Raw genomic sequence first — 24327 nt, forward strand, 5'->3', positions numbered from 1 at the left:
GATTCTGTTTGAACGGATGTTAAATTGATGTGAGTCTACACTGTAATTTACTGTGGGACAACTGCTGCCATGTATGGGCCCTCAGGCACTCTTCAAGCTGTTCTAGAACAGCTTTTTTTGCCTGAGGGCCTTCAACCTCGAGTTGGAAATAAATTGAATTGAATTGAATTACTAATTTATGTGATTATTGAAGTAAAAATTAAGAAAAAATGCAAAGTACAATCCCCGATATATATTGTTACGATACGGCAAGCCGATGAAAACAGGAGAACAGAGGACAGAGAGATGGTCGATGACAGTGAGATGACGTTTAATTAAAAATGTAGCCGGGCCTAGCGCGAGCGCTTCTGTCCGCGCCACTTCCCGCTTCTTCTTCCTTGATGTCGTCCGTAACATGACCCGGGGCCACCGAGCGATATGCCCAATCGTGGACGATGAAATGCACGATGTTGATGATTCCATGGCATGATGATGGGCGTGTCTAGATGTTTGAAAAAGAAGAGGAAGAAGGAAGAATAGAATGGCTTGCCGGCACGATGATTCCCGATGAACCTTGGCAGGACACTCTCGGGCCACACGTTGCCACGACTCAATGGCGGAGTCCAAGGCACGCACCGCATGGCATAGGCAGGGGAGAATGTCTTGAAGTGTAGCGGTGTCTTGGGTCGTAGGGTCCTTGGTCGGCACATCAGGCCAGTGGGGTCACATTAGGTCATTCGGGTCTCTCCTTGTGTCTTATGGTATTGTGTGGCGTCTCGGGTCAGTCTCTCCTTCGTCGTGTCTTGTGGTCGGGGCGGGGGGGACGGGGCGGAGGAACGGCAAGGTGTCGCTGGGTCCGGCAGGCTGGGGAACAGCCATGCAGTGCCTCCTGACCTTTCGCCGATGGCGCAAGAAGTCGCATGGCGCCGACGTCCGGGACAAGATGAGGGGGTGATGATGAAGTACTCCGCACCTCCAACCAAATATTACGATACGGCAAGCCGATGAAAACAAGAGAACAGAGGACAGAGAGACGGTCGATGACAGTGAGATGACGTTTAATGAAAAATGTTGCCGGGCCTAGCGCGAGCGCTCCTGTCCGCGCCACTGCCCGCTTCTTCTTCCTTGATGTCGTCCGTAACAATATATATATATATATATATATATATATATATATATATATATATATATATATATATATATATATATATATATATAAAGGAAAGAAGCCAACAGTCGGCGAGGCCAAGGAAACCGTTGGGGATGGTACTTTTATGTCTTTTTTTAATGTTTGATTAGATAATCACAGAAATTAGTAATGTAATCTGTTTAGGGAAAGCTAATTAAACACAAAGTAGAAGAAAAAACAACGTGCCGATGGTGGGAACCGAACCCACGACCTCCGAACATCGCGTCCGGTGCTCTTGGGAGGTCATGGGTTCGGTTCCCATTCTCGGCACGTTGTTTTTTCTTCTACTTTGAGTTTAATTAGCTTTCCCTAAACAGATTACATTACTAATTTCTGTGATTATATAAGCAAACATTAAAAAAAAGACATAAAAGTACCATTCCCAACGCTTTGCTTGGCCTCGCCGACTGTTGGCTTCTTTCCTTCATGTATTATAACGAGCACCCACATTTCCCCTTAATTGATCTGTGTATATATATATATATATATATATATATATATATATATATATATATATATATATATATATATATATATATATATATATATATATATATATATATATATATTGTGAGCCTTCTGTGAACGTTCTTTAATTTGTACATGCCATGATCTTCCTCTTTCATTTGTACATACCATCAACATCGTCCCGCGGCGCCGGTTCCGGTGCGCGCCTGGGTTTTGTCATCGGAGTAAAACGCCAGACACGGCATCCCTTGCCTTGCCGTCTCGACCTGGCCTTCTTTCACAATATATATATATATATATATATATATATATATATATATATATATATATATATATATATATATATACATATATATATATATATATATATATATATATATATATATATATATATATATATATATATATATATATATATATATACATATATATATATATATATATTGTTACGACGGGGGTAAGACGTCGGAGCGCTGAATAACAAGACGATAGGGCAGGGACCTCAGCTGGTCAACGGGAGCGCGTCCGGCACGAGAGTCCTTTTTTCAACGTCTTTCTCCTTCACGTGTATTCTAAACTTCATTTTCTTCTGTACTGTTACATTTTCCCCCTGGGCGGACGAAGTCCCCCCGGGCGAGGTAGTTATTCGTTTCCCCGAGAGTGACACGACTTCATCCGGGCGACGTTGGCTACTTCGGTTCTGGCTGATCGACGACCACTTGCAGTCATACGTGCTATTTCGTAGTTGACTTCACTGACGCGTTCAAGCACAACGTAAGGGCCAGCGTAATGCGCCAACATTTTCTGGGCTAAACCACGCTTTCGCAGAGGTCGCCAAAGCCACACTAAATCTCCAGGGGCGTAAGACACATGGTTATGCCGGCTGTCGTACCGAGCTTTTGAACGCTCTTGCGAAGCAAGAATTCCCAAACGGGCGAGACGGCGAGCTTCTTCGGCTTGACAAGGAGTTTCCGCGATGCGCGGTTTGTCATGGACGGAAAAAGGAAGAATGGTGTCTAGACAATACCGAGGAGAACGGGCTGTAGCCAGTCGTCTTATGTGTTGCAGTGTTGAATTCAAACGTTATAAACGGCAGTATAGTATCCCAATTCTTTTGGTCCGATGCGATGTACATAGATAGCATGTTTGTGAGTGTGCGGTTTGTGCGCTCCGTCAAGCCGTTGGTTTGAGGGTGATATGGTGTGGAATGCCGGAAATGCGACGCACACAAACGAAGAAGCTCTTCCACAATATCTGCCATAAACTGGCAACCTCGGTCACTGATGATTACTCGAGGAGGTCCATGGCGGAGGATCACAGAACGGAGCCAGAACAGGGACACGTGGAGAGCGATGGCTGAAGGAAGAGCTGTCGTTTCGCAGTAGCGGGTGAGGTAGTCGGCGCAAATCACGATCCAACGATTTCCGTCGGATGACTTCGGGAAGGGACCCATAAGGTCGATTCCGATTTTCGCAAATGCGCCACGTTGTCGAGTCACAGGATGTAGCAGGCCCTGTGGCGTGGACGTATGACGTTTGTGTCGTTGGCACTCAGTGCAGCTCGCCACATATTGCTCAGTCGTCTGGCACATCTTTGGCCAATAAAACCAGTCGCGGGCACGATGGAGCGTTCGTGCAGAGCCCAGGTGACCTGAAGTGGGGTCGTCGTGCATCGCACGTAAGATGCACGAGCGGTAGCTCTCTGGAACTACAAGCAGAAAATTCGTGCCTGTGCCTGAGTAAGCCTTTTTGTACAAAAGGCGGTCACGGAGACAAAACGGGCTGGAAGCAGTGGAATCCCGCGCCTCCGCAAGCAGATCCTCGAGGCTTATATCGGTCTCTTGCACAGTGCGCAGAGCCGAGGCGTAGGGAAACTGAGGCACGACGGAGGCGATGTAATGATCGAAAGCACCAGAGTCACATTCGGTCGTAGGAAGAGGAAGACCTGAAAAACAGTCTGCACCGGCGTGTTTGCGGCCACTCTTGTACGAAACAGTGAAGTCGTACTCCTGCAGACGAAGAGCCCAGCGTGCCAGATGACCAGATGGATAACGAAGGTTGACGAGCCAACACAGGGCATGATGGTCCGTCACAACCATGAAATGGCGTCCATATATGTGGCATCGAAACCGCTGAACAGCGAAAACTACAGCGAAGCACTCCTGCTCCGTAACAGTGTAGTTACACTCAGGTTTCCTGAGGGAACGCCTTGCATACGCAATTACATGCTCGCCTGTTGCGGAACGTTGCACAAGCACAGCGCCAACACCAATCCCACTTGCATCGGTGTGGACTTCAGTCGGAGCGGAGGGGTTGAAGTGCCGTAGTATGGGATGTGACGTAAGCAGAAACTTTAGTTGGCGGAAAGACGCGTCACAATCTGAGGTCCAGTCGAAAGGCACGTCCTTTTGTAGAAGGGATGTCAGAGGGTAGGCGACGTCGGCAAACTTTGGAATGAATCGTCGAAAGTAGGAACACAGCCCCAGAAAACTGCGGAGCTGCTTTCGAGTCTGTGGTCGTTGGAATGCTGCAACTGCTGCAGTCTTCTGTCGATCTGGCCGAACTCCATCGCGGTCGACGAGATGCCCAAGTACCAGCGCTTGACGTTCACCAAAACGACACTTTTTGAAATTCAGGACAAGGCCAGCCTTCTGTAGGCAGTCTAAAACAACAGCGAGTCGCGTGTTATGTTCAGTAAAAGTCCGGCCAAAAATAACAACATCGTCTAAATAGCACATGCAGATTTCCCACTTGAGGCCACGAAGTATTGTGTCCATAAATTTTTCAAATGTGGCCGGCGCATTACATAGGCCGAAGGTTATCACGTTAAATTCAAATAGCCCGCCCGGCGTAAGAAATGCAGTTTTGTCCTTGTCAGCAGGGTCCATCGGAATCTGCCAATACCCCGATCGCAAATCAACTGAAGAGAAATAGGACGAGGAGAAAAGGCAACCTATGGCATCGTCGATGCACGGTAGAGGGTACACATCCCTTTTTGTGATGGAGTTGAGGCGACGATAGTCAATGCAGAACCTCCATGTTCCGTCTTATTTCTTTACCAATATCACGGGAGCAGCCCGAGGACTCCAGGATTCCTGTATTACGCCCCTGTTCAACATGTATTGGACTTGCTCGATGATGATCATACGCTCTGACGGCGACACACGGTACGGCTTTTGACGGATCGGATGGGCAGATCCCGTGTCAATCCTGTGGCGTGCGCGCGACAGCGGAAAACGTTGCGAGCCGTCGGACTGCGCGAAATCAAAGACGGATAGATGCTGGGACAAGAGGTCCTTCAATATCTGTCGTTGTGAGGTGTCCAACGATGCGCTGATCATCGGAAGAAGCTTTTCGTCAGCAGGTAAGTTAGTAGCGGAGTTGTCACGGGAAGGAGTAACGACAGCTACACAATTCTGGATAGTTGCGCTACATGAAGCTAGTTTGGAGCCCGCTGGAAAAATGACTGGTTCCGATGAGCAGTCTATAGTCCACAGTCCGGTACGGCCCTCTTTCACGCGAACCAAACAATGCGGCACTAACGCATTTTTCTATACGCACCATAAATTAAGAGGCGCCACAGTAGCCTCAAAAGAGTCGTTAATATCACTGGAGCAGGACACCTGGACACACACTGCAGAATGTGGCGGTATGACGACTTCATCACACACACACAAAACGTCTTCATAATTTGACCTCTCTTCCAAAAGTTACCGAGGAAGGGAACCACTAAGACTTAGCTCTCCCGTTCGACAATCAACTGTAGCGCCGCACATACGCAGGAAGTCAATTCCCAAGATTACGTCGTGTGTAGATCGAGGCAGTCCTGCAAACTTCGCCGGAAATACTGTGCCCCCCAAAGAAACTTTAACGCTGCATCCCCAACCGGATACAATAACTTTCCACTTACTCCATAAAAATTAGCAGTTTAGCAGCGACCTCACAACCATTGGTCGTGCTGGCTGGTTTTCCTGCGTTGGTGGTGGAGATCGGCGCCGTGGTGACGGGGATTGGCGCACACGAAATGACGGAGGCGTTGTCACACTACGGTCAGACGCTGCTGGAGAATGGCTGCGGAGCCCTTCGTTTTGAAAACGGCCCCTCCGGGAAGGATGTTCCGGCCGATAGTTGTCGATATAGGGCTGGACGGTTCTTCGGTTCGATGCCATCGGAGGGTTCTTGAACTGTGCGCGCTGATTGCAGTAGCGGGAATTATGACTGGCGACACCACACCTGTAGCACACTGGAAAAGGTCGGTCAAAAAGTGGCGTGTCAGCTGGTTCCTGCATGGTAGGCCGCGACGAATATCTAGATGGTGGTTCCGGGACGATGTAGTTGTCCGGCAGTCGGCGCAATGTATGACTGGAGTAAGGGCGAGGCTCTCTACGCTGATGGCAATAGAATTGTTGGAAACTCTCTTCCGGTATTGGTCGCGGAGTGTATAGGTCTTCGCGGGAGGCAAAGTCGGTGACTTTCGCGGACATCGGCGGGCACGAACTCCATAGGTTGGAAGAGAATATGCGTCCCCTCCGAAGCCATTGGGCCGGGCAAGCTGCTCACGTACGTCATGGCATTTCATCTCAAACAATTCCGCGGATGGCGCACAGGAGGCTTTGAGATGGCGATTCTTTAATACTAGCTACTGTAGTCACATTTGCGAGCCGTCCAAATTTCGGTGTAATGCGGCAAGTATTCAGGGCCTCGAATGTTCGGCAGTGCCGGATAACCTCAGAGACCGAACTCAAGTTTTCCTTGGCAATGAGGAAGTGGTAGACATCTTCCGCAATTCCCTTGAGCAGATGGCCTACTTTATCTTCTTCAGTAATCCTGCTGTCGACGGTCTTGCACAACTTGAGTATGGCCTCTATGTAGGTGGTGCAAGTTTCTCCGGCAGCCTGGGCCCTCTGAGCAAGTGTCTGCCCGGCCTGTTTCTTCTTTGCAGCTAGGTCGCCAAAACATTCCTTGATTGCTTCGACAAAACTTTCCCAAGTTGTCAGGGAGTCCTCGTGGTTCTTATACCACATCAAAGCCGTTCGCGTAAAAAAAAAGACTACATTGGCTAGTTTAGCCACTGAATCCCAGCGGTTATAGCGGCTCACATGTTCATAATGTGTGAGCCAGTCATCAACATTTTCCCCTGCTTGGCCGGCAAAGGAACGAGGCTCGCGAAACGGTAGCGTCGCATTCGTGGTGGTCGGAGGCACATCGCGAGATGGGGTAGAGGGTCCCGTGTTGATGTTCGGGGCTGCTCGGTAGTGTGCTGCATTCTTGTTTAAAAGGGTGGGAGACCAGCAAGGCGACGGCTCCGACGAAGCTCCAGCGGTTGAGGATGCGTCTTGAGGATAGTCGTACCCAGCACCTGACCACCGATTTGTTACTACGAGGGTAAGACGTCGGAGCGCTGAACAAGACGACAGGGCAGGTAGCTCAGCTGGTCAACGGCAGCGCGTCCGGCACGAGAGTCCTTTGTTCAACGTCTTTCTCCTTGACTTGTATTCTAAGTTTCATCTTCTCCTGTACTGTTACAATATGTATATATATATATATATATATATATATATATATATATATATATATATATATATATATATATATATATATATATTATATATATATATATATATATATATATATATATATATATATATATATATATATATATATATATATATATATATATATATATATATATATATATGTATATATATATACATATAGGAGGATGCGAGAACATTTAACGTGCTTGGCCGCTTAAAAAATTATAGAGCGAAGTGTACGCTTCATTTAAACAAACATTTCATTTGACTCGACGTTTCGACCAGAAGCTGGCCTTCTGGTCGAAACGTCGAGTCCAATGAAATGTTTCTTTAAATAAAGCAATCACTTCACTCTCTCTCTCTCTCTCTCTCTCTATATATATATATATATATATATATATGTACATATATATAATGTGTGTGTGTGTGAAGGAAAGAAGCCAACAGTCGGCGAGGCCAAGGAAAGCGTTGGGGATGGTACTTTACGTCTTATTATTTATTTTAATTGTTTACTTGGATAATTACAGAGATTAATAACGTAATCTGTTTAGGGGAAAGATAATTAAACCAAAAGTAGAAGAAAAAACAACGTGCCGATGGTGGAAACCGAACCCACGACCTCCGAATAACGCGTCCGGTGCTCTTCCAACTGAGCTACTTCGGCCGCTGTCCCCCCTGGTACTTTCTTGGGCATTTATGTTGTCTGTATACGAACCTTGAGAGTGTTCACCAGCGCCACCCTCAGCCAAGGCGGCAGACGTGTAAGGTCCTTTGTTACCGCCAGCGTCACGTAGAACGTGATCAAGAGAGAGGGCGAAAGCTGTGCTAGAACCCTCTTACGCTACCTATGTCTTCAAGACTGCCAGAACCGAGGCCCCCGTAAGCTACAAGCAGATCAATTAAGGGGAAATGAGGGTGCTCGTTATAATACATGAAGGAAAGAAGCCAACAGTCGGCGAGGCCAAGGAAAGCGTTGGGGATGGTACTTTACGACTTATTATATTTTTAATGTTTACTTGTAAAATCACAGAGATTAGTAATGTAATCTGTTTAGGGGAAAGATAATCAAACACAAAGTAGAAGAAAAAACAACGTGCCGATGGAGGGAAACGAACCCACGACCTCCGAATAACGCGTCCGGTGCTCTTCCAACTGAGCTACATCGGCCGCTGTCCCCCCTGCTACTTTCTTGGGTATTTATGTTATTCGGAGGTCGTGGGTTCGGTGCCCACCATCGGCACGTTTTTTCTTCTACTTTGTGTTTAATTATCTTTCCCTTAAGCAGATTACATTACTCATTTCTGTGATTATCCAAGTAATAATTAAAAAAAAGACATAAAACATAATCCCCAATGCTTTCCTTGGCCTTGCCGACTGTTGGCTTCTTTCCTTCATGTATTATAAAAAACATCCTCATTTCCCCTTAATTGATCTGCGATAGCTTACGGGGGTCTCGGTTCTGGCAGTCTTGAAGCCATAGGTAGCGTAAGAGGGTTCTAGCACAGCTTTCGCCCTCGCTCTTAATCACGTTCTACGTGACGCTGACGGTAACAAAGGACATTCCACGTCCGCCGCCTTGGCTGAGGGTGGCTCTGGTGAACACTCTCAAGGTTCGTATACAGACAACATAAATACCCAAGAAAGTAGCAGGGGGGACCCGGCCGATGTAGCTCAGTTGGAAGAGCACCGGACGCGTTATTCGGATGTCGTGGTTTCGATTCCCACTATCGGCACGTTGTTTTTTATTCTACTTTGTGTTTAATTATCTTTCCCCTAAACAAATTACATTACTAATCTCTGTAATTATCCAAGTAAACATTAAAAAAATTATAATAAGACGTAAAGTACCATCCCCAACGCTTTGCTTGGCCTTGCCGACTGTTGGCTTCTTTCCTTCATGTATTATAACGAGCACCCTCATTTCCCCTTAATTGATCTGCTTGTAGCTTACGGGGGTCTGGGTTCTGGCAGTCTTGAAGCCATAGGTAGCGTAAGAGGGTTCTAGCACAGCTTTCGCCCTCACTCTTGATCACGTTCTGCGTGACGCTGGCGGTAACAAAGAACGTTCCACGTCCGCCGCCTTGGCTGAGGGTGGCGCTGGTGAACACTCTCAAGGTTCGTATACAGACAACATAAATACCCAACAAAGTAGCAGGGGGGACAGCGGCCGATGTAGCTCAGTTGGAAGAGCACCGGACGCGTTTTTCGGAGGTCGTGGGTTCGGTTCCTACCATCGGCACGTTGTTTTTTCTTCTACTTTGTGTTTAATTATCATTCCCCTAAACAGATTACATTACTAATCTCTGTAATTATCCAAGTAAACATTAAAAAATATATATAATAAGACGTAAAGTACCATCCCCAACGCTTTCCTTGGCCTCGCCGAATGTTGGCTTCTTTCCTTCATGTATTATAACGAGCACCCTCATTTCCCCTTAATTGATCTGCTTGTTGCTTACGGGGGCTCGGTTCTGGCAGTCTTGAATCCATAGGTAGCGTAAGAGGGTTCTAGCACAGCTTTCGCCCTCGCTCTTGATCACGTTTTACGTGACGCTGGCGGTAACAAAGGACGTTCCACGTCCGCCACCTTGGCTGAGGGTGGCGCTGGTTAACACTCTCAAGGTTCGTATACAGACAACATAAATACGCAAGAAAGTAGCAGGGGGGACAGCGGCCGATGTAGCTCAGTTGGAAGAGCACCGGACGGGTTATTCGAAGGTCGTGGGTTCGGTTCCCATCATCGGCACGTTGTTTTTTTTTCTACTTTGTGTTTAATTATCTTTCCCCTAAACAGATTACATTACTAATCTCTGTAAGTATCCAAGTTAACATTAAAAAAATATAATAAGACGTAAAGTACCATCCCCAACGCTTTCCTTGGCCTCGCCGACTGTTGGCTTCTTCCCTTCATGTATTATAACGAGCACCCTCATTTCCCCTTAATTGATCTGCATATATATATATATATATATATATATATATATATATATATATATATATATATATATATATATATGCAATATATATGCAGATCAATCCCCAACGCTTTCCTTGGCCTCGCCGACTGTTGGCTTCTTCCCTTCATGTATTATAACGAGCACCCTCATTAGGTGCTCGTTATAATACATGAAGGGAAGAAGCCAACAGTCGGCGAGGCCAAGGAAAGCGTTGGGGATGGTACTTTACGTCTTATTATATTTTTTTAATGTTAACTTGGATACTTACAGAGATTAGTAATGTAATCTGTTTAGGGGAAAGATAATTAAACACAAAGTAGAAAAAAAAACAACGTGCCGATGATGGGAACCGAACCCACGACCTTCGAATAACCCGTCCGGTGCTCTTCCAACTGAGCTACATCGGCCGCTGTATATATATATATATATATATATATATATATATATATATATATATATATATATATATATATATATATATATATATATATATATATATATATATATATATATATATATATATATATATGCATTTGCACTTGATGTAGTTAATGTGATAAACTCATGGAGGAAGGAAAAAACTTTTTTAAAATCTTCATGTTTTGGATAATTAGCGCCGATGATCTGAGCGGCATATATTCATGCGATTGGATTCATTCATTCATGAATGCGATGAATATATGTACAAAAGCCGTCCGCATGGTGTCGGATAGATGTAAATTATATTGCCACTCACATCAATCGGCGCCAACATGCCGATAACATCAGTTTTGAGATAGCTTATCCCAACGAACCAGTTTCGATATGTATGTGTATGCGCAACATGCGGCAACTGGCACGAAGCGCAAACTTCGATCACGATTGAAATCAGCATGAACCATAACGCTTGCACGTGCTTACTTGTTAGACATAGTTTGAAGTACGCGTCATGTTTTATTTGGCGAACACGGCCAAATTCCTCATTGACGAGTGGAATATAGGGTCGCTTCGCATGTTTATCACAACACGCAAGCCATCGTCACGCAAACTATCGTCTGCTTTCAAGCGGTGACTGCAGCAGTACCATTTCGGCACTGACCGCTGAGGAGGTACACAGATTTGCTGAAAGTTTCGTGAAGTGAACCTCCACGACACCTGCACTTTTTGAAACGAACGGTGTGGTGCAGAGGGCGCCATGTTACATCGCTGGAACGAAAGGCGAAGTGCAGCACCACGTGAACCAGTTCACATTGTGCAGGTGAAACGAACGGACCGTGTGTTGCGTAGCTTGAGACCGCCTTTTTATGTAGTCAGAGCTACCATAGAAACAAAACAATAAAGTTGCAATGAGTAAGGACCATTCTTAACAAATTAAAAAAGAAAAAAGATAAACACGGAGGGAGACAATGTGGAAGGAGGGTGAGGTTGAGGACTGAGGGACGCTCGAGACAAGAATAGACAGGAGAGAACGGATAAACGCTAGGCTAGGTGTCTTCGCCGATCAATGTGAGGTCAAAGAAGGTGTTGCAGGGAATTTGGCGTGTGCAGTCACGTGTATTCGACAGGGACGGCTTTAGATGGCAACACTGCTTCGCACTCGGAGTTGACGCATAGCTTAAGAAAGCCGCAATCAGTGCGTGCGATTAGCGGCGGTGGCATTGGGTGTCTATTGTGCCTTCTGGATAAGATGATGGGAGGACTGGTTTGTGGACGAAATAAAAAATAAAATAAAAAAGGGTGAAAGAGAGGGGGTTTGGAGTGAATAGTCACTACTGAGTCGAGTGAACTCTAAGCAAGTCGCATGTCGTTTTTCTTCAGCTGGGCGTCGCAGAACGGGCGAGTAGCAGCGATGTGAGGAATACGGAAACGCTCCAACCCCTCCCCCCCCCTGGCCTCTACTTTCATTGCTGAAAAAAAATGGAGCATCGAGAGGCTATAGCGTGAGCTAGCCGTACGACCTCTAAATATCTCTTCAGTTATCCTTCAACCAAAAATTCAGGAGGCTAGAATTCTTAGGTGATAAGTGAATAACAATTTGTTATAAGAGACGAGCCATTTCAAAATTATTAGATATTATTTGGTTTGGGGAGCATGTATAAACGAAACGGTCCCAGGATTCTTGTCAAGACTCTGTTGAATTCCATTAATTGTGTGAATAAAATAAGATTCACGTCGTTCACGTTCTCGACGGTTTTTGAAGCCCCCTTGAAAAATAGTTAAATTTAGTGAGTAGAACGAGTTGTGTTCTAGGTTTATATATTTCGATAATGAAAAATTTGAAAGAGACGTGGTATGGGCACGGTGGTTGTTTAACCGAAGCGCGGAACACAGTTTATGTTTGTTCTATGCATTGCTGCTCGCATATGCTACATTCGAGGAGGTGAATAATGTTAATAATATTAATAATTGGTTCACAGGAAGGGAAAGGCGCAATATCTGTCACACTTCCTTTGTGGACACCTGAACCGCGCCGTAAGGGAAGGGAGGAAAGTGGGAGTGAAAGTGGAAAGAGAGAAAGGGGAGCCGTAGTGCAGGGCTACGGAGTAATTCCGAATGTTAGATGAGTCACATTTGAAGTTGCCTTTGGTGAATGTTGGAAATCGAATTTAGTACTTTTTGCAAAACTCGTGGTATTAATGTATTTGCCAGCCTTGCAACGCCCTTTACCGCAGAGTCAACATGTCGCGTGTAGCGGCGTTTTTATTTTTAGAGTGAATGGTTTTTCGAACGTCTGTAAATAGCGCGGGGAGCGGAATTAAAAGTACTGGACAGGCGTTGACTTTGTTGGATAATGTAGAAATGTTTACGAAGGAATTTATTTATATTTGCTGGGCGTCTGGTAAATGTAACGATGAAATTTGTTTAGTAATCGTTTTGGTTGTCTGTCTGGTAGTCCTTACAGTAGTTCGTTACGGTTAAGGCTCCAAGCACCTCCAATGGCGTCATCAATTAGAGATGGTGGGTAGCCCTGTGTTACGAGGACGTTACGCATTTGTTTAGAGTTAGTATGAAAATCTCGGTCATTAGAGCATATTCTTCTCAAACGATAGGCCTGGGAGTAGGGAATGCTTATATGGCAGTGGCAGAGATGGCAACTTTGGAAATGCAGATATTTTTGGGAAGCGGTTGGTTTTCTATAAAAGTTTTTGCGAATTGAACTATTTTCGGTAGCTGAGTAGGAGTGCGTAAACGTGATTTTGGGATGTGTAGAATTGAAACTATCGGCAAAGTGAAGGAGCTGTTGTTCTGTGCTTGTCCAAATTATGAAAATATCACCATAATAATATTAGTAAAAAAACGGCTGGACAGGACAATAAGAGAGGAATTTCGACTCTGCGTGATGCATGAAGGTGTTGGCGTAGTAGGAGCCATTCTTGTATTCATGGCTATGCCACTTACTTGCAGATAATACTGAAGGTCGAATTCGAAGCTATTGTAATCTAAGACAATATGACCAGTGTTTCTAACGCCGTTTGTCTAGAAGAGCGATTGAGTTATGCACGTCAACAAGCGCAGCAACGCCGTCGGCGTGGGAAATATTTGTATATAGGGATGTGACATCCATGATTACAAGAATGGCTCCGGCAAGTAGCGTCATCATCATCATCAGCCTGACTATACCCACTGCAGGGTGAAGGCCTCTATCATATTTATTCAATTAACCCGGTTCTGTGCTAGCTGCATCCACTTGACTCCTGCTAATGTCTTAACCTCATCCGCCCACCTAACTTTCTGCCGCCCCCTGCTACGCTTTCCTTCCCTTGGAATCTAGGCAGGTAGTGTGATATTCCCTATTTCATGGAGAAAATTGTTGGTGTCTTTAATGTAGAATGGATGGGCGGCCGCAATGAGAAAAATTAGTGAGTCTCTGTACTTTGAAATCGATCCAGTAATGGTGACTATTCCTGAAATAATTGGGCGTCCTGGGTTAGCGGGTTTAGGTATCTTAGGTAGCATGTAAAAGCGCCCCGGAGAAGGAGGCGCAGCTGTATGTGCTTTGCACAGCTTGGTGGAGATTTTATTTTGATCAATGAGCTGAAGGTGGGTTTGGGAAATAATTATTGAGTGTTCTAGTGTGGGGTCAGCTTGGAGCTGTTTATAAACTAGGTTGTCGGAAAGTTGCCGAATGCTTTGTCCTGGACAGAGATGATTATATTTCTGAAGGGAATCGGCAAAATTGGTCACAATTGTCTTGGAATACAACAGCTAAGAATTCGGCCTTCCGTATTATCTCCAAGTAAGTGGCATAGCTATGTGTACAAGGATGGCCCCTAACTACACCAACGTCTTCATGCTTCACATAGAGTCAAAATTCCTCTCTTCTTGTCCAGTCCAGCCGTTTTTTTACAAACGTCATTTGGATGACATTTTCATAATTTGGACACTTAGAGAACAACAGCTCCTTCACTTTACCGATAGCTTCAATTGTGCACATCCCAAGATCAAGTTTACTCACTCCTGCTCAGCTACCGGAAAGAACTTTCTTGATGTTCATGGTCTTGACGAAAATGGGTAAATTCGCACAACGTTTTATGGAAAATCAACAGACTCCCAAAAATATCTACATTTCCAAAGTTGCCATCCCCATCACTGCAAAAAGAAGCATTCCCTACTCTAAGGCCCATCGTTTTAGAATATGTTCCGATGACCCAGACTTTCATACTAAGATCTAAACAGATGCGCAACGTGCTCGTAAAACAAGGCTACCGACCATCTATAATTGATGACGTCATTGGAAGCGGTTTAAGCCTTAACCGTAAAGAACTATTCCAGGGACACCAGAAAGACAACCAAAACGATTACTCAACATATCTATTCCTTACTTTCAACAGTAACCCACCGAATATGAATAAAATCCTTCCTAAACATTTCAACATCATCCAACAAAGTCAACGCCTGTCCAGTATTTTTAAGTCCACTCCCCGCATTATTTACAGACGTTCCAAAAACCTCCGTAACTACCTAATTCGCTCCATAGAATAAAACACCGCTACACGTGGCTGTCACCCCTGCGTTAAAGGCCCGTTACAAGGTTTGGAAATACATGAATACTACGAGTTTTGTAAAAAGTACTAAATCCGATTTCCAACACTCAATCAATGGCAACTTCGATTGTGACTCATGTAACATTATTTACATCCATGAATGCAGCATATGTGAACAGAAATACATCATCATCATCATCATCTCCAGCTTGACTACACCCACTTCGATGTATGCAGTACGTGGAAGCAAACAATGCACAATCAGAACGAGTAACTGTTTTTTCCGGCGTCCCACAAGAATCCGTCTTGGGACCGATCCTATTCTTGATATATATTAATGATATTCATGCTTGCGCCGAACCTGGGGTGAAAATAAGGCTCTTCGCTGACGACTGCGTTCTCTACACTGCGGTACGTACAAGGGTTGACCAATTAAATTTAAATTCCTCTTGAAGTAGTATTGCCAAATGGTGCAAATCGTGGGGAATGGATAATAATATCGACAAAACTTCTTCCATCAGAATTACATGTAAAAAGGCGCCTCTTGTGTATCCTTACAGTTTATCAGGATGCAACATAACCAGGGTTGATACGGTGAAATATCTAGGCATCACATTTACCCATAAATTAAGCTGGGACACTCGTATAAATAGCACGTGTGCAAAAGCATTCATACAACTCGGATATCTTCGTAGAAAACTGTCAGCAGCTCCGTCTCATGTAAAGCTAACAACCTATAATACCCTCATAAGGCCAATCCATGAGTACGGTAGCATTATTTGGAGTCCTCATCAATCATACCTCGGCCAAAAATTTGAAAGAATTCAAAATAAGCCCCTTCGTTTTATTTTCTCCAGCGACTCACGCCACAATAGTGTATCATCCATGCGAACTAAAGCGGGTATTTCTACCGTTTCTTGTCGGCGACGCGAAGCTTCCATGAAATTTCTGTTCCTTCTTTATAACGGTGGGATCAAAATTGATACAGATCAGTACATCAAGGCATCATATCATCGTTCGAAGAGGTTAAATCATGGGAAGTGCACCAGACCCATCCCAGCTCGATGCGACGCATACAAATTTTCATTTTTTCCTTCAGCTATTGAAGAATGGAATAGGGTGCCACATGAATTTATGGACGATATACGCCTTGATATTTTTCTTAAAAACGTCTAATCATATTTTGAGAAGCAAATGGTGTAAAGAAAAAATCGTTCCTAAAAGGTTTTTCGTTATTCTCTCTGAGTGTTCAGTTTAGGATTTTATCTTATTAGTACCTATTGTTTAACGTGTTCTTTTATTGCGTCGCTTCGCAGTCCTTTTCAGTGCTTCATATGCGACAAATTGAATGCCCGTTATAGTGTTGCAGTGCGTATGTTTTCCATTTTTGTGTGTTTCTTATGTTTTTCATTTTGTATAACGGTCCTATCAGTTCACCCACTCCTGTATGAGCCTAGCAAGGCTTACAGTATGCTTAAATAATAATATTAATAATAATAATAATAATAATAATAATAATAATAATAATAATAATAATAATAATAATAATAATAATAATAATAATAATAATAATAATAATAATAATAATAATAATAATAATAATAATAATAATAATAATAACTTCAGGGCGAAGGGCTCTCCCATATTACTTCTGTAGTGAACTACACGAGGGTATACGAAGACAAGGATGAAGTAGGCGAGAATATCAGGAAGACGAGGATAAGGACGACGAAGTGCCGCTGCGAGGCTCGAGCTCGCTTGTGGAGACCTAGACTGGCTGTGTTCTTGAGTGGTTCGCCGTGCAACTTCGGGAGGGCTATTATCCCTGTAAAACACAGTAAAAACCCCCTTTCACTTGGTGGAGGTGAGCATTTCCTGCCGCCCTGGAGCTCCGAAGCCGCACACTCCCGACACAAGCAATGACCGACGCAACCACCCCTAGTCCAACCGTCCCCTCATCCGCCGTGGTCTGCGCTGGAGCTTTGCGGGAGCTTTGCGCCAGCGCAAAGCTCCTCGCCTTACTTTTCCTTACCTTTCCGAGGAGCACAAAGCTCCTTTGTGCTCCTCGCCGCCTTACCATTCCTATCATTCTCTTCTATTTTCTCCTTTAAACTTCTCATTCCCCTTCACCAGTGCAGGGAAGCAAACCGGAAGCTTTCCTGGTTGCCCTCTCTGCCTTCTCTCTCTTTCTCTCTCTCTTTGCGCCAGCGTGATCCTCCTATCTTCAGCGGAACCGGCGACCATGATGGGGACGACTGGCTGGCTTCATATAAGCGCGTCAGTATTCACAACCACTGGGACGACAACCAAAAACTCAATAACATCATTTTCTACCTAACGGACGTTGCAAACATATGGTTCCGCAACCACGAGGCCGATATCACATCGTGGTCTACTTTCAAGGCTAGTTTTGCCGATATTTTCGGCGTGCTGATCAAATTGCGTGCTGAGCAACGCCTGCGCGGCCGTGCACAGCTTCCTGGTGAGACTTTTACCAGCTACATTGAAGATGTCGTAGACCTGTGCAAGCGCGTGGACGCTTCAATGTCAGAGAGCACCAAGATTGATCACATTATGCAAGGAATGGATGATGACGCGCTCCAGATGCTTCTGGCTAAAAATCCAGCCACCGTCGTCTACGTCATTAACGCATGCCACAAATTTGATGAATTACGCAAGTGCCGTAACATCTCACTCTTCGCTCTCACACCCGGCGCCGCTTGCAGCTTTAACACCTGAAGCAGACCAGTCCACCTTGCTGCCACAAATAAAGCAATTCGTTCGAGAAAAATTTGCCTGTCAACTATCCCTCGTTCACCAACGTCCTGACGCTCCCACTCCTTTAGTGAAAAAGTTGCAGCAAGACATCCGCCAACAAGTTGCGGAAGCACTCACCACGCTTCCTGAAGTTCCTTCTGTTGCTCCTTTGACATACGTCGGAGCACCAGTCCAGTATAGTCAACCTGCTGTTCCAGGCCCTTTGACCTACGCGGCTGTGGCTGCGCGGCCACCGCCTGAGCCGTCACCACCCCTGCAGCCTGTCCTACGCCCTGCACCGCTTCCTCAAACGGTCCCGCTTCATCCTCCCACTCCGCGCTATTACAACCCTTGGCGTACTTCGGACAATCGTCCTATTTGCTACTACTGTGGTTTCGCTGGACATGTGACCCGTCGATGTCGCCGTCGCATGGCCGAACCTGCGTCTTCTGATTACTCGCCACCGCTGCTTCGTTCTGGCCACTCTCCGCCTGCGTATGCCACAGAACAGCGTTCGTATACAACCCGTCGTTCTCCTTCTCCGCGTCGCCGGTCACTGTCACCAATGCGCCGGCGACCACCACCTGCTGACGAGGGAAACTAAGCGCCGCGGTTCCTGAGGCAAGGACTGCGTACTCTGCGAAAAGCTCAAGGCCTCATATTTCGCCCACGAACGTTATAACGATTTCTATCGATGGTCTGTCCGTATATGCCCTGGTCGATACGGGTGCTGCAGTGTCAGTGATTCATGAGCAACTCTGCCGACGATTACGAAAAGGTACGACGTCATTTAACGGTTTGTCGCTCCGCACTGCCAGTGAAGAGAGGATTGCACCTTTAGCAGCATGTACAGCGCGTGTCGTCATTGAAGGTATTTTGTACAGTGTTGAGTTCGTAGTTTTATCATCTTGTTCCCACGACGTGATCCTCGGATGGGACTTCTTGTCTAAAACTAACGCCGTGATCGATTGCGCCCGAGCTGAAGTAGAATTTTCTGCACTGTGCAACGCACTGCCCGACGACAACCCTTCAGTGTGTCCTCAAAAGCTCACCATCGCTGAAGATGTCGACATAGCACCAGAGGCTCGTGCCCTTGTGCCTCTTTTGTGTCCTGCCGTGTCAGACGTTAGTGTTTTATTTACGCCATCTGCATCCTTCATTCACCGCAAGCACCTGCCGCTGCCATCTGCTGTTCTCGATGTTCATGGTGGCTTCACGAAGCTACTCATCTACAATCCGTCTCCGCACCCGATTACTCTGCTGCGTGGGGAAACTCCCGGCTCTATTCAACCAGCCCACCTTCTCTCTGACCTGGACGCCTCCGAGACCTACCGCAGTAACTACATTGATCCTCTGCAGACCGATCCGAGGCCTGGTTTGTTGCCAGACGACTTCTTTCGAGCCGCCATCGATGACGCTCTTCCTTCCACCTACCGGACTCAGCATGTGGTCCTTTTGAAGACATTTCGCTTCGCCTTCGACGCCGCCCACACACCTCTCGGCCGCACTTCCACAGTCGCGCATCACATTCAGACCGGTTCTAACTCGCCTTTTCGACAGCGCCCCTATCGTGTGTCAGCGGCAGAGCGTCGCGTGATCAATAAGCAAGTTCAGGACATGATACAACGTGCTGTAATCCGTCCATCACAAAGGCCCAGGTCTTCTCAAGTGGTGCTAGTGAAAAAGAAAGATGGCTCGTATCGCTTGTGTATCGATTACCGGCGCCTCAAAAAATTACCCACAAGGACAATTACCCCCTTCCGCGTATACACGACGCTCTTGATTGCCTCCAAGGTGCCGAGTACATTGCATCTCTTGATTTACGTTCAGGTTACTGGCAAGTACCAATGGCCGCCTGTGACAGAGAGAAGACAGCATTTGTGACGCCGGATGGCCTCTATGAATTTAATGTGATGCCCTTCGGTCTGTGCATTGCGCCCGCCACATTCGAGAGGATGGTGGATAACATCTTGCGGAAGTTCAAGTGGCACATCTGCCTCTGCTTCTTGGACGACATTGTTGTCTTTTCCACCGACTTCGCTACGCACCTAGAGCGCTTGCGGCAAGTTTTGGTTTGCCGGCCTGCAACTGACGCCGGCCTGCACCTGAATCTCAAGAAGTGTCACTTCGGTGCCAGGGAGTTGACTATTTTAGGGCACATCGTCTCTAAGGAAGGTGTTCGCCCTGATCCGGCCAAGCTGCGCGCAGTGGCGGAAATTCCTAGCCCGGTTTCGCTCAAGCAACTTCGAAGCTTCATAGCTCTATGCTCCTATTTTCGGCACTTCGTGCAGAACTTTGCTTCGATAATTGCACCCTTGATGAAACTACTCGGAGGAAACAGCGACTTAACTGCGTGATCGGTCGTGTATGACGAAGCGTTCAACGCATTGCGCCGTCTTTTGACTTCGCCACCAATCCTTCGCCACTACGACCCCACTGCACCCACCGAGGCCCATACTGATGCGAGTGGCGTTGGCCTCGGAGCTGTCTTGGCACAACGGAAAAACGGTTTTCACGAATACGTCGTAGCGTACGCGAGTCGTGTCCTCTCTAAAGCTGAACGCAACTACTCAGTTACGAAAAATGAGTGTTTGGAAATTGTGTGGACATTAACGAAATTCCGACCCTACCTTTACGGTCGACAGTTTGACGTCGTCACGGACCACCACGCGTTATGTTGGCTGTCCTCTCTTAAAGACCCGTCCGGCCGCCTCGCACGATGGGCTCTCCGCCTACAGGAATTTGACATCCGCGTTATATATCGCTTTGGCCGTAAACACATGGACGCCGACGCACTGTCTCGTTCTCCCCTCTCCAACAAACCTGCTTGCTCCACGGCGGCTGATCCCGTCCTCTCCTCTCTAACCATCGCTGACATGCCTGCGGAGCAGCGCAAAGACCCGTGGCTCGCACCTCTTATCGACATCGTGTCCACTTCTCCTAACGCTGCTGCGCCTTCTAGAGCTTTACGCCTTCAAGCACCACACTTTGCCCTACGAGACGGTCTTCTCTACCGCCGCAATTATATGACTGATCATCGACGGTGGCTTCTCGTCATTCCGTGCCATTTACTACATGAAATTAGCGCCTCTTTCAATGCCGACCCTCAGTGTGCCCATCCTGGTGTAGTCAAGACGATTCCAAGAATCTCTCAACTCTACTATTGGCGCGGCATGTACGGTTATATATGCAAATACGTCCGCCCCTGCATTGCCTGTCAGCGCCGGAAGTCATCCACACCTCGTGCTTCTGGACCCTTACAACCACTTCCATGCCCGGACCGCCCTTTTGACCGCATTGGCGTTGACCTTTACGGGCCACTTCCCTGCACGGTTACTGGGAACCGGTGGATTATCGTCGGCATCGATAACCTCGCCCGGTATGCCGAGACCGCCCCTTTACCCGCCGCTACTTCCCGTGAAGTTGCCCTGATCTTGCTACATCATTTTGTTCTTCGCCACGGCGCACCGCGAGAGCTGCTGAGTGACCGAGGAAGCGTCTTCCTTTACAACGTCGTTGAAGCTCTACTGGCCGAATGTCGCATCATACACCGGACCACAACAGCCTACCACCCTCAAACTAACAGGCTGACTGAGCGCTTCAATAGTACTCTCGGAAATACGCTGACGATGTACGTTGCCGCCGATCAGACTATCTGGGACGCTGTTCTTCCTTTCATGACATACGCTTACAACACCACCACGCAGTCAACTACTGGATTTAACCCTTTCTTCCTCCTTTATAGGCGTGAGGCGTCGTCCACGATGGACACTATTTTACCATATCGTCCCGACTCCTCAGAGTGTACTCTCCTTTGAGACGTTGCCAAACATGCGGAGGAATCTCGCCAGTTGGCCCGGTGTTTTACATCGGAATCTCAAGGCCGCCAAAAGCATCACCGCGACAAAGATCAGACGCCACACGCTTTTCCTGCAGGATCCCTTGTTTGGCTTTGGGTTCCCGGCACCCCACCGGGATTGTCATCAAAATTTCGAACCGAGTATTACGGCCCCTACCGCATTATCCGTCAAACCTCCCCTGTGAATTACATCGTAGAGCCACTCACTACCTCTTCGGACATGCGTCATCGCGGCTGCGAAACTGTGCACGTGAGCCGCCTCAAAACGTACTACGATCCGCTCCTCTTGCCCTCACCATAGGTCGGCAGGATGGCTCCTCCTCGCTCCGGGGTAAATTGTAGTGAACTACACGAGGATATACGAAGACGAGGATGAAGTAGGCGCGAATATCACGAAGACTAGGATCATCATTATCATCATCATCAGCAGCAGCCTGATTATACCCACTGCAGGGCGAAGGCCTCTCCCGTAATTCTCCACTTAACCCGGTTCTGTGCTAGCTGCATCCACTTGACCCCTGCGAACTTCTTAATCTCATCCGCCCACCTAACTTTCTGCCGGCCCCTGCTACGCTTTCCTTCCCTTGGAATCCAGTTTGTTACCCTCAGCGACCATCGGTTATCCTCTCTTCGCACTACATGTCCTGCCCATGTCCATTTCTTCTTCTTAATTTCTACTACAATGTCGGTAACTTGAGTTATTTCTCTGACCCACTCTGCACGCTTTCTATCTCTTAATGTTACCCCTACCATTTTTCGTTCCATAGCCCAAGTTAGAAGACGAGGATAAGGACGACGAAGTGCCGCTGCGCTGCTCGAGCTCGCTTGTGGAGACCTAGACTGGCTGTGTTCTTGTGTGGTTCGCCGCGCAACTTCGAGAGGGCTATTATCCCTGTTAAAACACAGCAAAGACCCCCTTTCACTTCCAATTAACCCGGTCCTATGCTGGCTGTATTCGCTTAACCCCTGCGAACTTCTTAACCTTATTCGCCCACCTAAATCTCTGCCGCCCCCTGCTACGTTTCCCTTCCCTTGGAATCCAGTTTGTTACCCTAAGCGAATATCGGTTATCTTTTCTTTGCTCTACATGTCCTGCCCATGCCAATTTCTTCTTATTGATTACCACTAGAATGTCAATGACTTGAGTTATTTGTTTACCCACTCTGAACATTTCCTATCTCTTAACATTATCGCTACCATTTTCTTTCCATAGTCCTCTGCGTTGACCTCAACTTAAAGGGACGCCGTGAAATTCGCCAGACCACTAATTCCAGCCGGTCGCTATAGTTCTTTAAACCTTCTCTATGCTCTAAAGCCCAATCACAGTGGCGACATCGTAGCGCATAACATTTTAATCCGATTCAATAATCACCGTTTTGGCACCGATGTGAGCAGCCCACGAAGGCGAAGTTCGTTAACGGATATGACGTTTCCTTCTCTGAGGCGCACCTTCGCTGAATGGTTGGGCACGCACTTTTGATTTTATATTCGAATGTTCTTCATGTTACTATGCAGAAAACAAATAAATTCCGCTTGTGTTCATGGAGTGCTTGTAAAGATACGAACTGTAAACTCAGATAAATGCAGTGTTGTCAACAAGCGCGAAGGAGCGTCTGCTTGCTGTGATGATGGTGATGGTGGCTTTGCCTTTCGTAGCGGGTCGCCGCTGTCTTCTGGCGCGCCGGAGCCAAAAATAAAAAAAAGAGCAGAAAGAAAAAAAGTCTACCAATACACTGTCCAGTCGCTACGGTCACAAGCAAACGGTCACTCCCGGAGGCTAATCAAATCCCAAGGCAGCTGAAAGCGTTCGGATCTCGGAGGTCGGAGAAATCGCTGGACAAGCCAAAATCACGTGGCTGATCTCTTCTGCCGACGCCCCACAGATGGCGCTAAGTGTCGAAATCGCTCGTGAAGCATGTTCGCTTCCCTACTCTGTACAGGTACACGGCAGGCTTCGCCTTAGCTCGTGTATGTCATTCTCCCGTCATTGCCAATCGCACTCGTTCTCGAACTTTCAAGCAGCACTCGAGTGATCAGTGGCAGCAACAGTGATGGACGCCGGCGGAACACCACAACCGCGATGCAGATTTGCTGACCGTCGTGTCCACCTCGTCGACACCCCCGCAATTGGATTGGAAAACATTTATTATCAGTATTGAACCGTGAACGATAGTGGCACTACACTTAGATGGCAAAAATGGTTTGGAGCAGCAATTGGTAGGCTCGGCTAACTTGGAGCAGACCAGGGGAGCAGACGAAGAAGCCGGTCCTCATAGCTGTGCTGCTGTGCGGCTGTGTTGAGTTGGAGACGCAGCCATGGTGGAAAGATTTCAATACGTCAGCAGAAAGCTGCGTTTCTGGTAGGTTCGACCCGAATCGAGCGCTGGACGAGCGAAATGGGATAGGGGCTCCCTCTCGCACCAGCTCAGACGCGCTGTTTTTTTTTTATTTTTTTATTTAGAATTTTATAAACCGAATAATTCTCGTTTCCGCGCGCCGACTTTTGTCATTCATTTTTTTATTGACATAAGCACGCAGCAAAGAATCTCGAGGTTGGCTGGTTTTAACGGCCTTACGCACGTCACTGAGCTCCCTTAAGTAGAACTCTCTTTGTTAGC

At 46.7% G+C, this 24327-nt stretch overlaps 2 non-coding genes across 2 annotated transcripts; one reads left to right on the forward strand and one right to left on the reverse strand.

Moving 5' to 3' along the window:
• The first annotated feature begins 9845 nt into the window (after window positions 1-9845).
• TRNAT-GGU (transfer RNA threonine (anticodon GGU)) lies at window positions 9846-9918 on the forward strand. Its single transcript has one exon. It is a non-coding gene; the product is annotated as a tRNA-Thr (tRNA).
• A 545-nt stretch (window positions 9919-10463) lies between these two features.
• TRNAT-GGU (transfer RNA threonine (anticodon GGU)) lies at window positions 10464-10536 on the reverse strand. Its single transcript has one exon. It is a non-coding gene; the product is annotated as a tRNA-Thr (tRNA).
• Window positions 10537-24327: the final 13791 nt, after the last annotated feature.

This window comes from Amblyomma maculatum, chromosome 11 (genome assembly GCF_055883805.1).
Source record: "Amblyomma maculatum isolate TAMU_Amacu chromosome 11, ASM5588380v1, whole genome shotgun sequence".
NCBI classification, from domain to species: Eukaryota; Metazoa; Arthropoda; class Arachnida; order Ixodida; family Ixodidae; genus Amblyomma; species Amblyomma maculatum.